Raw genomic sequence first — 9,228 nt, 5'->3', positions numbered from 1 at the left:
GCACATACTGCGCATAGCAGATACAATTCTGCCTCCTGATCTCTCATGTGGGGTGTAAGACAAAATGTATTCAGTTGTATTGTTCTCAACCAAAATGAACTCCTATGTTCTTCGAGACAAAGGAGGTTTTTGGTCTGAGAGTGTCAACACTTGGTCACAGTGAAGCAGCATGCAGCTGGGGAGAACCAAACGGGCACACAATTCACTCATTGTCTTTGCTGAAGTCAGTGCAAGCAGCAGCACTGTCCTGAGTGACTGTGCCCTCAGAGAGGTGCGCTGCATGGGCTCATACAACTCTTTAGCCAGGGCCTCAAGCAATAACGACAGCTCCCATTGGGGGGGTGGAGGCACGCATCACTGGGTGTTGTCTCCTGAATCCCCTGAGGGAAATGTTTGATGAGGGGGTGTGCAAAGACCAGTCTGCCACCAAAACCCCCATGATAAGTGTTAATGGCTGCTGCACACATTTTAATACTGCAAAAATGGGAGAATAGATCCAACTGCACATGTCAGGAGATATATTCTCCTTTCCTTGAACCAATGTTGGCACCAACTATTTAGCCTTGTAACTGGCAATGGTGGCTGCCAGCTTGGATAGCCTATACAACTTACAGACAAACTGGCCCACATTAGCCTGTCATGCTCAGGAATCAGTCCTGAAGATGTTGACCTAACATGGGCATTGTGCCTGTCAACCCCGCCTCCTGCAATAGCGCTCCCCCAAAACTGGGGGATTGTATAAAGCTGGGTGGTGTCATCTCTGTGTACCACAGCACTGTGTGGCGATCCAGCACTACCCAGATGACCCTCAGGCACTCTTGTTTCACTTTATCCAACATTGGAGGAATGAGATGAAGAGGAAGAAAGGCATAAAGCAGCTTTCCTGGTCATGGCATGTGTGCAAACACATCTACCCCCAAGGTGGATCGTCTTGTGGCAGCAGGGAGAGCTACAGCAGGCAGTGGATGCTGCGTCTCTTAAGTAACAGATCCACTTCTGCCTTCATGAACCAGGTCCAAATCTGCTGCTCTACATCCGGATAAAGCCTCCAGTCCTCTGGCAGGGGGCAGCATTACCAAAAGATCTCCATTCTCTATTTCCTATTCCCCCCATTGCTGTAATTTTTCTTCCTATCCCATCACTGTTGCCTATAGGTCCAATGAAGGTAACAGTATATGGCACTGTGAGATTGCCATATAGAAATCCCATGCATTTGCAACTGCTATAAAATCATTCTGGAATTATATGGGGTTGGCTGAAGCTGGCAGCAGTGGCACATGGAATTACAAATTATACAATCTATAACTCTGACAACACTCATTATTAACTGGTAATATTTTATTGACTGGGAGGACTAGCAGGCATGTTTATTATTTACTTGCTCATTTGTTAAAATGAGCAAGTAAATGGCACAATGGGGAAAAGGCTGTGATTGCCACTAGAATCCAAAATTTTGTTGAATCAAAGACAGATGCTGCAGACGCTGCAATTTCCACAAACAAAACAAAATCAAGTGCCGTTCGACAAAGTTCGTGAGGATCAAAACACTGATACATTCATGAAGGATGACAGTGTAGATGACAGTGTGTGGGAGGTTGTTTTGTTTTTTTCACAGAAAAAAAAATAGTACAGGATGTCTTGGAACACAAGCAAAAGTTAAAAAGGAGGAAGTGATATTTTTCATGTACCAAACACAATGAGCTGGTTTGAAACAGAGCAAAATAACTTAGAAGTTCATATACCAAGCTATTAAACCTATTTTAACCCCGCTTGTTGACAGATTACATCAGCCTCTGATATTTTTATAGTGTTTTTCTCCTGTGTGTCTGCCCTGTGTTCTATTGACTTTCTTCATCAGCAGTGTAAACTCATGCAAAACATGCAAAGCTTGTCCTGGACTTTTTCAGCCACAATTGGAATGAAAATGGCTACAATAGGATTAAAAAAAATGATCAAGTAGTATGATAGGTCAAGTAGTCTGTGAAGAACGAGAGAGGAAGAGAGAAGAAATGGTCAAGCAAGCTAAACAAAGAATGTGGAAGTGATGTATAGCGAGCCAGTAGTATGCAAAGAGAGAGAGAGAGAGAGAGAGAGAGAGAGCGAGAGAGAGAGAGAGAGCAGTAGTGGTTGATCAAGCTAGACAGTGAATAATGAGAGAGACCGGAAGTAGTGAAAACAAACGTTGCTCAGTGGTTTTGAATCACTGCAACCATGAGAGGTGCTTCATCATACAGTCATAACTATGCACAAAAATGACACACACACACACATACACGTTTATCTTACCAACAGGGGACTATCAGCCCAGACTGACCAAGAGGGGACCTCTATTTCTGGTCATTTTAATAAAACAAAAATAGAATAGAAAATTTTCTTTTAAGGTCTTTTACCATAATGTTACTTCAAATGTGACTTTTAATTTTTTTTAAAGAAATTGCCAAGAGGGGACCTGGATCCTTGAGTGAGGTGTACCTATCTAACAGGGGACCTCCATATAAGGCAGTGGAGCTGTCTGTACCCATTCACACTCCTAATGAGAGCTCGTTTACCACAAAGACTTTCTTGGTTTCCTTCATGAATGGGTGATTTAACTTAAATGTTATCATTATTTAAACATTTCTCTGTGAGAAAAATCTAACAAAAATAACCAGCAAGGGAGCAAGGGAGTAATAAGTACTTAAAAAGAAAGAAAGAAAGAAAGAAAGAAAGAAAGAAAGAAAGAAAGAAAGAAAGAAAGAAAAACAACCAGAATGAAATTAGATTAAAATTTAAATTATTTCATTTTTGACTAACTGCTAAAAAAACAATTTATTATCAGACTTTGACTAGACTTCTAAAACTGTGATGACAGAAGTTCCCTGTTGGCTGGTAAATACTGACAGGAGTCCCCTCTTAGATAGCATGCAGCGACCTTCACACTCCAGCATGGATGACAAGAAAAAATAAGCAAAATGAGTAAGTAAAATTACAATCTTAACTAGATAATTGTTGTTCAAGTATGATTTGTTATGTTTTTTGAGGCACATTACAGAAAAAAAAGGTACTTCTACTGTTTGGAATGACAGAGGTCCCCTGTTGGCTGGGAAACACTGACAGGAGTTCCCTCTTGGATAGCATGGAGCGACAGCCACACTCCAACATGAGTTAGGAAAAAATAAATAAGTAACATGGGTAATTCTTAAGACAAAATAATCTAAACTAAACATAATCCAATCTGTGGTGTTATTTTTCAGCAAAGTTGCACCAGTAATGTTGTCATTGTTGCTTTTTTGAAATGTGGGATGTATTGTGAAAACCACCTATCATGACTTACAGTATGTAAGTATAAAGAAACTAAAATCCTTTAGTACCTAATTTGGATATAAATATTAAGGGTTTGACAGAGAACAACAATTTTACATGGAATGAGAAGGGTTGCCTGTTAGGGAAATAAACTGTTTGGCCCTTTAACTTACTACCTAATAGAGACACACAATACATAAACACTATTTTGCCACAGAGCGTTTAGAGGATATGCCATTGTTTGAAAATAGAAATACAGGTAAATCTGTTTTTGCATATGATAATCACAGTTTTCTCAACTTGAGAAAACTGTGATTGGGTTTAAGTCAGAACTCAGGATTTCCAACTTCCAGTAAATTCCCAGTAAATAATTAGAGTCCCCTCTTTGCCTGAACAAAATGACACAGGTGCCCTGTTGAATGGTATGGAGCGACGCTCACACACTCCTCGACGCATGTATGTAATTAGGACAGAAAAAGATATTATCATTGGCAGTAAGCTGTCACAAAGTTGAACAAAAAACAGCATTGTTACTGTTTGATATGTTTTTGGTTTTCTAAAGATAGTTTTCCCTGCTCTATAGAGGGTGATAAATATTTTGCCACAGAGCTTTTAGAGGATATGCCATTGTTTGCAAATAGAAATACAAGTAAATCTGTTTTTGCATATGATTAAAAAAAAAAGTCAAAGTCAAACATTTTAGTGTAATAAATTCAGTAGTTTTTAACAACAGTTAAGTATTCAGTACTGATACATTTTCAAACCATAAACATTAAACTGATATTGTCATGCCTGCCTGTTAGGGAAATAAACTGTTTGGCCCTTTAGCTTACTACCTAATACAGACACCGAATACATAAACACTGCAACACTGCTAAGAGAAGCACACTAAAACATTGAACATTTGGTTTTAAGTCAGAACTCAGGATTTCCAACTTCCAGTAAATTCCCAGTAAATAATTACTGAGTCCCCTCTTTGCCTGAACAAAATGACACAGGTGCCCTGTTGAATGGTATGGAGTGACGCTCACACTCCTGCATGTATGTAGTTAGGACAGAAAAAGATGTGATCATTGGTAGTAAGCTGTCACAAAGTTGAACAGAAAGGTAATAGAGGATTTTAAAGATTTTGCCAGAGCCTTTAGTATCACAGAGTATCAGTATCAGTAACACAGAGCTCCAATATTTTCATTTCTATCAGCTCCTCAGATTAAAACTCTAAGCAAGTGGTACATCTGTTATAAAATCAGAGTATGCATGATATTACATTATCTGCTAATTCAAAGTCAAACATTTTAGTGTAATAAATTCAGTAGTGTTTAACAACAGTTAAGTATTCAGTACTGATACATTTTCAAACCATAAACATTAAACTAATATTGTCATGCGTGCCTGTTAGGGAAATAAACTGTTTGGCCCTTTAACTTACTACCTAATACAGACACCGAATACATAAACACTGCAACACTGCTAAGAGAAGCAAGATTAGTGGGTTAACAGTTGTTAACAGTTGTCAATATTATATTATCAAAACATGTCAGTAACCCTTACTGACTACTAGACTAAAGTACTAGGCTATAAGGGACCATACCCACACTTATTTTGAGCCTCAGTCTTATTTTTAATGTTTGGATGTTTAAAAAATATCTATCTATCGATATATATATATATATATATATATATATATATATATTATGGCAAGCCGTTTAGGAAAATATTATATATATGGAATGAAAGTCTGAATATATGGAATGAAAGTCTGAATATATGGAATGAAACTTGAATATTTTGAATGAAAGTCTGAATATATGGAATGAAACTTGAATATATGGAATGAAACTTGAATATATGGAATGAAAGTCTGAATATATGGAATGAAAGTCTGAATATATGGAATGAAACTTGAATATTTTGAATGAAAGTCTGAATATATGGAATGAAACTCGAATATTTTGAATGAAAGTCTGAATATATGGAATGAAAGTCTGAATATATGGAATGAAACTTGAATATTTTGAATGAAAGTCTGAATATATGGAATGAAACTTGAATATTTTGAATGAAAGTCTGAATATATGGAATGAAACTCGAATATTTTGAATGAAAGTCTGAATATATGGAATGAAAGTCTGAATATATGGAATGAAACTTGAATATTTTGAATGAAAGTCTGAATATATGGAATGAAACTTGAATATTTTGAATGAAAGTCTGAATTTATGGAATGAAACTTGAATGAAAGTCTACATGGAATGAAAGTCTGAATATGCTGGTGGGCCAAATGCAAACTGGAGTGCAGGTCGGCTATAAAGCAGCTGGTTAATGAATAAAAACACAAACTGTCTACCTGGAGGGTGGGAACGACAGGGGAGGCAGGAGGAGCTCATCTTCCCTTAGCCTAATAACACATGAACTCCGCTAAAAACATGATGCAATAAATTTTGGGAGGTCTCTAAAATATGTATTAACAGTATGCAGGATTTCTTCTTCCATATACAATTCGGAGGCGCCAGCTTTTCTTACATTTTGTGCCCCGGCGCGATTAAACGCATTCTTTCTATTCACTATAGACGCGATACAGTTATTATAGAAATATCATAGGCCACTACGTGAATGTTCGCGCTGCAGTTATAACAGGAACACCACAGAAATTTTACTGGTTGATTTATCCACCAAAACGGAGCTCGACCCTCTCGGACCCGCTGGAAAAATTAAATAATCTGTGCCTGAACGTGATCAGGTCAAGTATATAAAAGATGTGAAATACGTCTTCAGTGATTGACAGCTGCATTAAAATGAGGCTTGAATGTCCCCTTTGGTTAAATGTCATCTGCCTGTTAAATGGCTTTTTAGTTTTAGTTTTTGCGTGGAAGGAGGACTAGGCTAGCCAAGCCAGGTTCGAACCCAGGATATCGCAGTTCCGCTCTACTTTGTTGTACATGCGCTTATCCAGTCGGCCACCGGTGCGCCGTGGAAAAAAAATGTGGAAAGTCTGGAGTACTTTGAATGAAAGTCTGAATATATGGAATGAAAGTCTGAATATATGGAATGAAACATGAATATTTTGAATGAAAGTCTGAATTTATGGAATGAAACATGAATATATGGAATGAATCATTCCATAGATTCAAATTTTCATTCCATATATTCAGACTTTCATTCAAAATATTCAAGTTTCATTCCATATATTCAGACTTTCATTCCATATATTCAAGTGTCATTCAAAATATTCAGACTTTCATTCCATATATTCAAGTTTCATTCCATATATTCAAGTTTCATTCAAAATATTCAGACTTTCATTCAAAATATTCAAGTTTCATTCCATATATTCAGACTTTCATTCAAAATATTCAAGTTTCATTCCATATATTCAGACTTTCATTCCATATATTCAGACTTTCATTCCATATATATAATATTTTCCTAAACGGCTTGCCATAATATATACATATACATATATACATACAGTACAGGCCAAAAGTACAGGCCAAAAGTTTGGACACACCTTCTCATTCACGTTTTCTTTATTTTCATGACTATTTACATTGTAGATTCTCACTGAAGGCATCAAAACTATGAATGAACACATGTGGAGTTATGTACTTAACAAAAAAAGGTGAAATAACTGAAAACATGTTTTATATTCTAGTTTCTTCAAAATAGCCACCCTTTGCTCTGATTACTGCTTTGCACACTCTTGGCATTCTCTCGATGAGCTTCAAGAGGTAGTCACCTGAAATGGTTTTCCAACAGTCTTGAAGGAGTTCCCAGAGGTGTTTAGCACTTGTTAGCCCCTTTGCCTTCACTCTGCGGTCCAGCTCACCCCAAACCATCTGGATTGGGTTCAGGTCCGGTGACTATGGAGGCCAGGTCATCTGCCGCAGCACTCCATCACTCTCCTTCTTGGTCAAATAGCCCTTACACAGCCTGGAGGTGTGTTTGGGGTCATTGTCCTGTTGAAAAATAAATGATGGTCCAACTAAACACCAACCGGATGGGATGGCATGTCGCTGCAGGATGCTGTGGTAGCCATGCTGGTTCAGTGTGCCTTCAATTTTGAATAAATCCCCAACAGTGTCACCAGCAAAACACTCCCACACCATCACACCTCCTCCTCCATGCTTCACAGTGGGAACCAGGCATGTGGAATCCATCCATTCACCTTTTCTGCGTCTCACAAAGACACGGCGGTTGGAACCAAAGATCTCAAATTTGGACTCATCAGACCAAAGCACAGATTTCCACTGGTCTAATGTCCATTCCTTGTGTTTCTTGGCCCAAACAAATCTCTTCTGCTTGTTGCCTCTCCTTAGCAGTGGTTTCCTATTAGCTATTTGACCATGAAGGCCTGATTGGCGCAGTCTCCTCTTAACAGTTGTTCTAGAGATGGGTCTGCTGCTAGAACTCTGTGTGGCATTTATCTGGTCTCTGATCTGAGGTGCTGTTAACTTGCGATTTCTGAGGCCGGTGACTCGGATGAACTTGTCCTCAGAAGCAGAGGTGACTCTTGGTCTTCCTTTCCTGGATCGGTCCTCATGTGTGCCAGTTTCGTTGTAGCGCTTGATGGTTTTTGCGACTCCACTTGGGGACACATTTAAAGTTTTTGCAATTTTCCGGACTGACTGACTTTCATTTCTTAAAGTGATGATGGCCACTCGTTTTTCTTTAGTTAGCTAATTGGTTCGTGCCATAATATGAATTTTAACAGTTCTCCAATAGGGCTGTCGGCTGTGTAGTAACCTGACTTCTGCACAACACAACTGATGGTCCCAACCCCATTGATAAAGCAAGAAATTCCACTAATTAACCCTGATAAGGCACACCTGTAAAGTGAAAACCATTTCAGGTGACTACCTCTTGAAGCTCATCGAGAGAATGCCAAGAGTGTGCAAAGCAGTAATCAGAGCAAAGGGTGGCTATTTTGAAGAAACTAGAATATAAAACATGTTTTCAGTTATTTCACCTTTTTTTGTTAAGTACATAACTCCACATGTGTTCATTCATAGTTTTGATGCCTTCAGTGAGAATCTACGATGTAAATAGTCATGAAAATAAAGAAAACGCATTGAATGAGAAGGTGTGTCCAAACTTTTGGCCTGTACTATATACAGTATATATATATATATACATACATATATATATATATATATATATATATATATATATATATATATATAAACATTTTAGTTAAATAAAAGTAAAAAACTACCTTTAAATTAAGAAAACTGAAATAATATTGTGTGCTTACAAAATAATCTGAACGAACAAACCAAAAAAGAAAAAAACAAAATGTCTTTAGTTCTATATTTTGCCAATTTGGTCAAATTTGTCCACACAAAAACCATGAGGAGGAATTGGTATTTGTGTTTATTGAGACTAGGATGTCAACATGACTGTGAGGCAGTTGCCTTCACAAAGTGTTATTTGTACTGTAATACCTATTTTAAACTTCCTCAATCTTGCCCCTGACAAATACCCCTATATTACAGTATAATAAAAAGTAAATAAATAAAACTAATACTTAAACTACTAAAAAGTAAATTGAAACTTAAGGGCTTTTAGAGCTTGAAATATTGAGAAGGTGGGGACAATCCAAGGGGACATAAAAGTAAAGATCAGTGATATTGTTTATTGTTTTTGGGGGGTTTTACACACTGAATGTAGCTGTTGACTGACGAACAATATTTGTGGCAGTGGAGATAGTGGAAACCTACAAATAGTTGGACAGTGTGATTGATAACAAGCTGAAATTTTATTTGAACGCAGATATTATTTGCAAAAAAGGCCAGCAATGCCTCCGCAAGATGGCAAAATTCAATGTAGATAAGACTCTTGTTAGCTCCCGATTCTTTTGTTGAAAGCCCAAGAACAGACCGGAGTCAGTCTTCAATTTTCTGATGCAATATTTATTATGGTCACATATAAAGCAAGGCAGCGCTGGTC

This window comes from Myripristis murdjan, chromosome 14 (genome assembly GCF_902150065.1).
Source record: "Myripristis murdjan chromosome 14, fMyrMur1.1, whole genome shotgun sequence".
NCBI lineage: Eukaryota > Metazoa > Chordata > Actinopteri > Holocentriformes > Holocentridae > Myripristis > Myripristis murdjan.
This window is presented reverse-complemented; position numbering follows the sequence as displayed.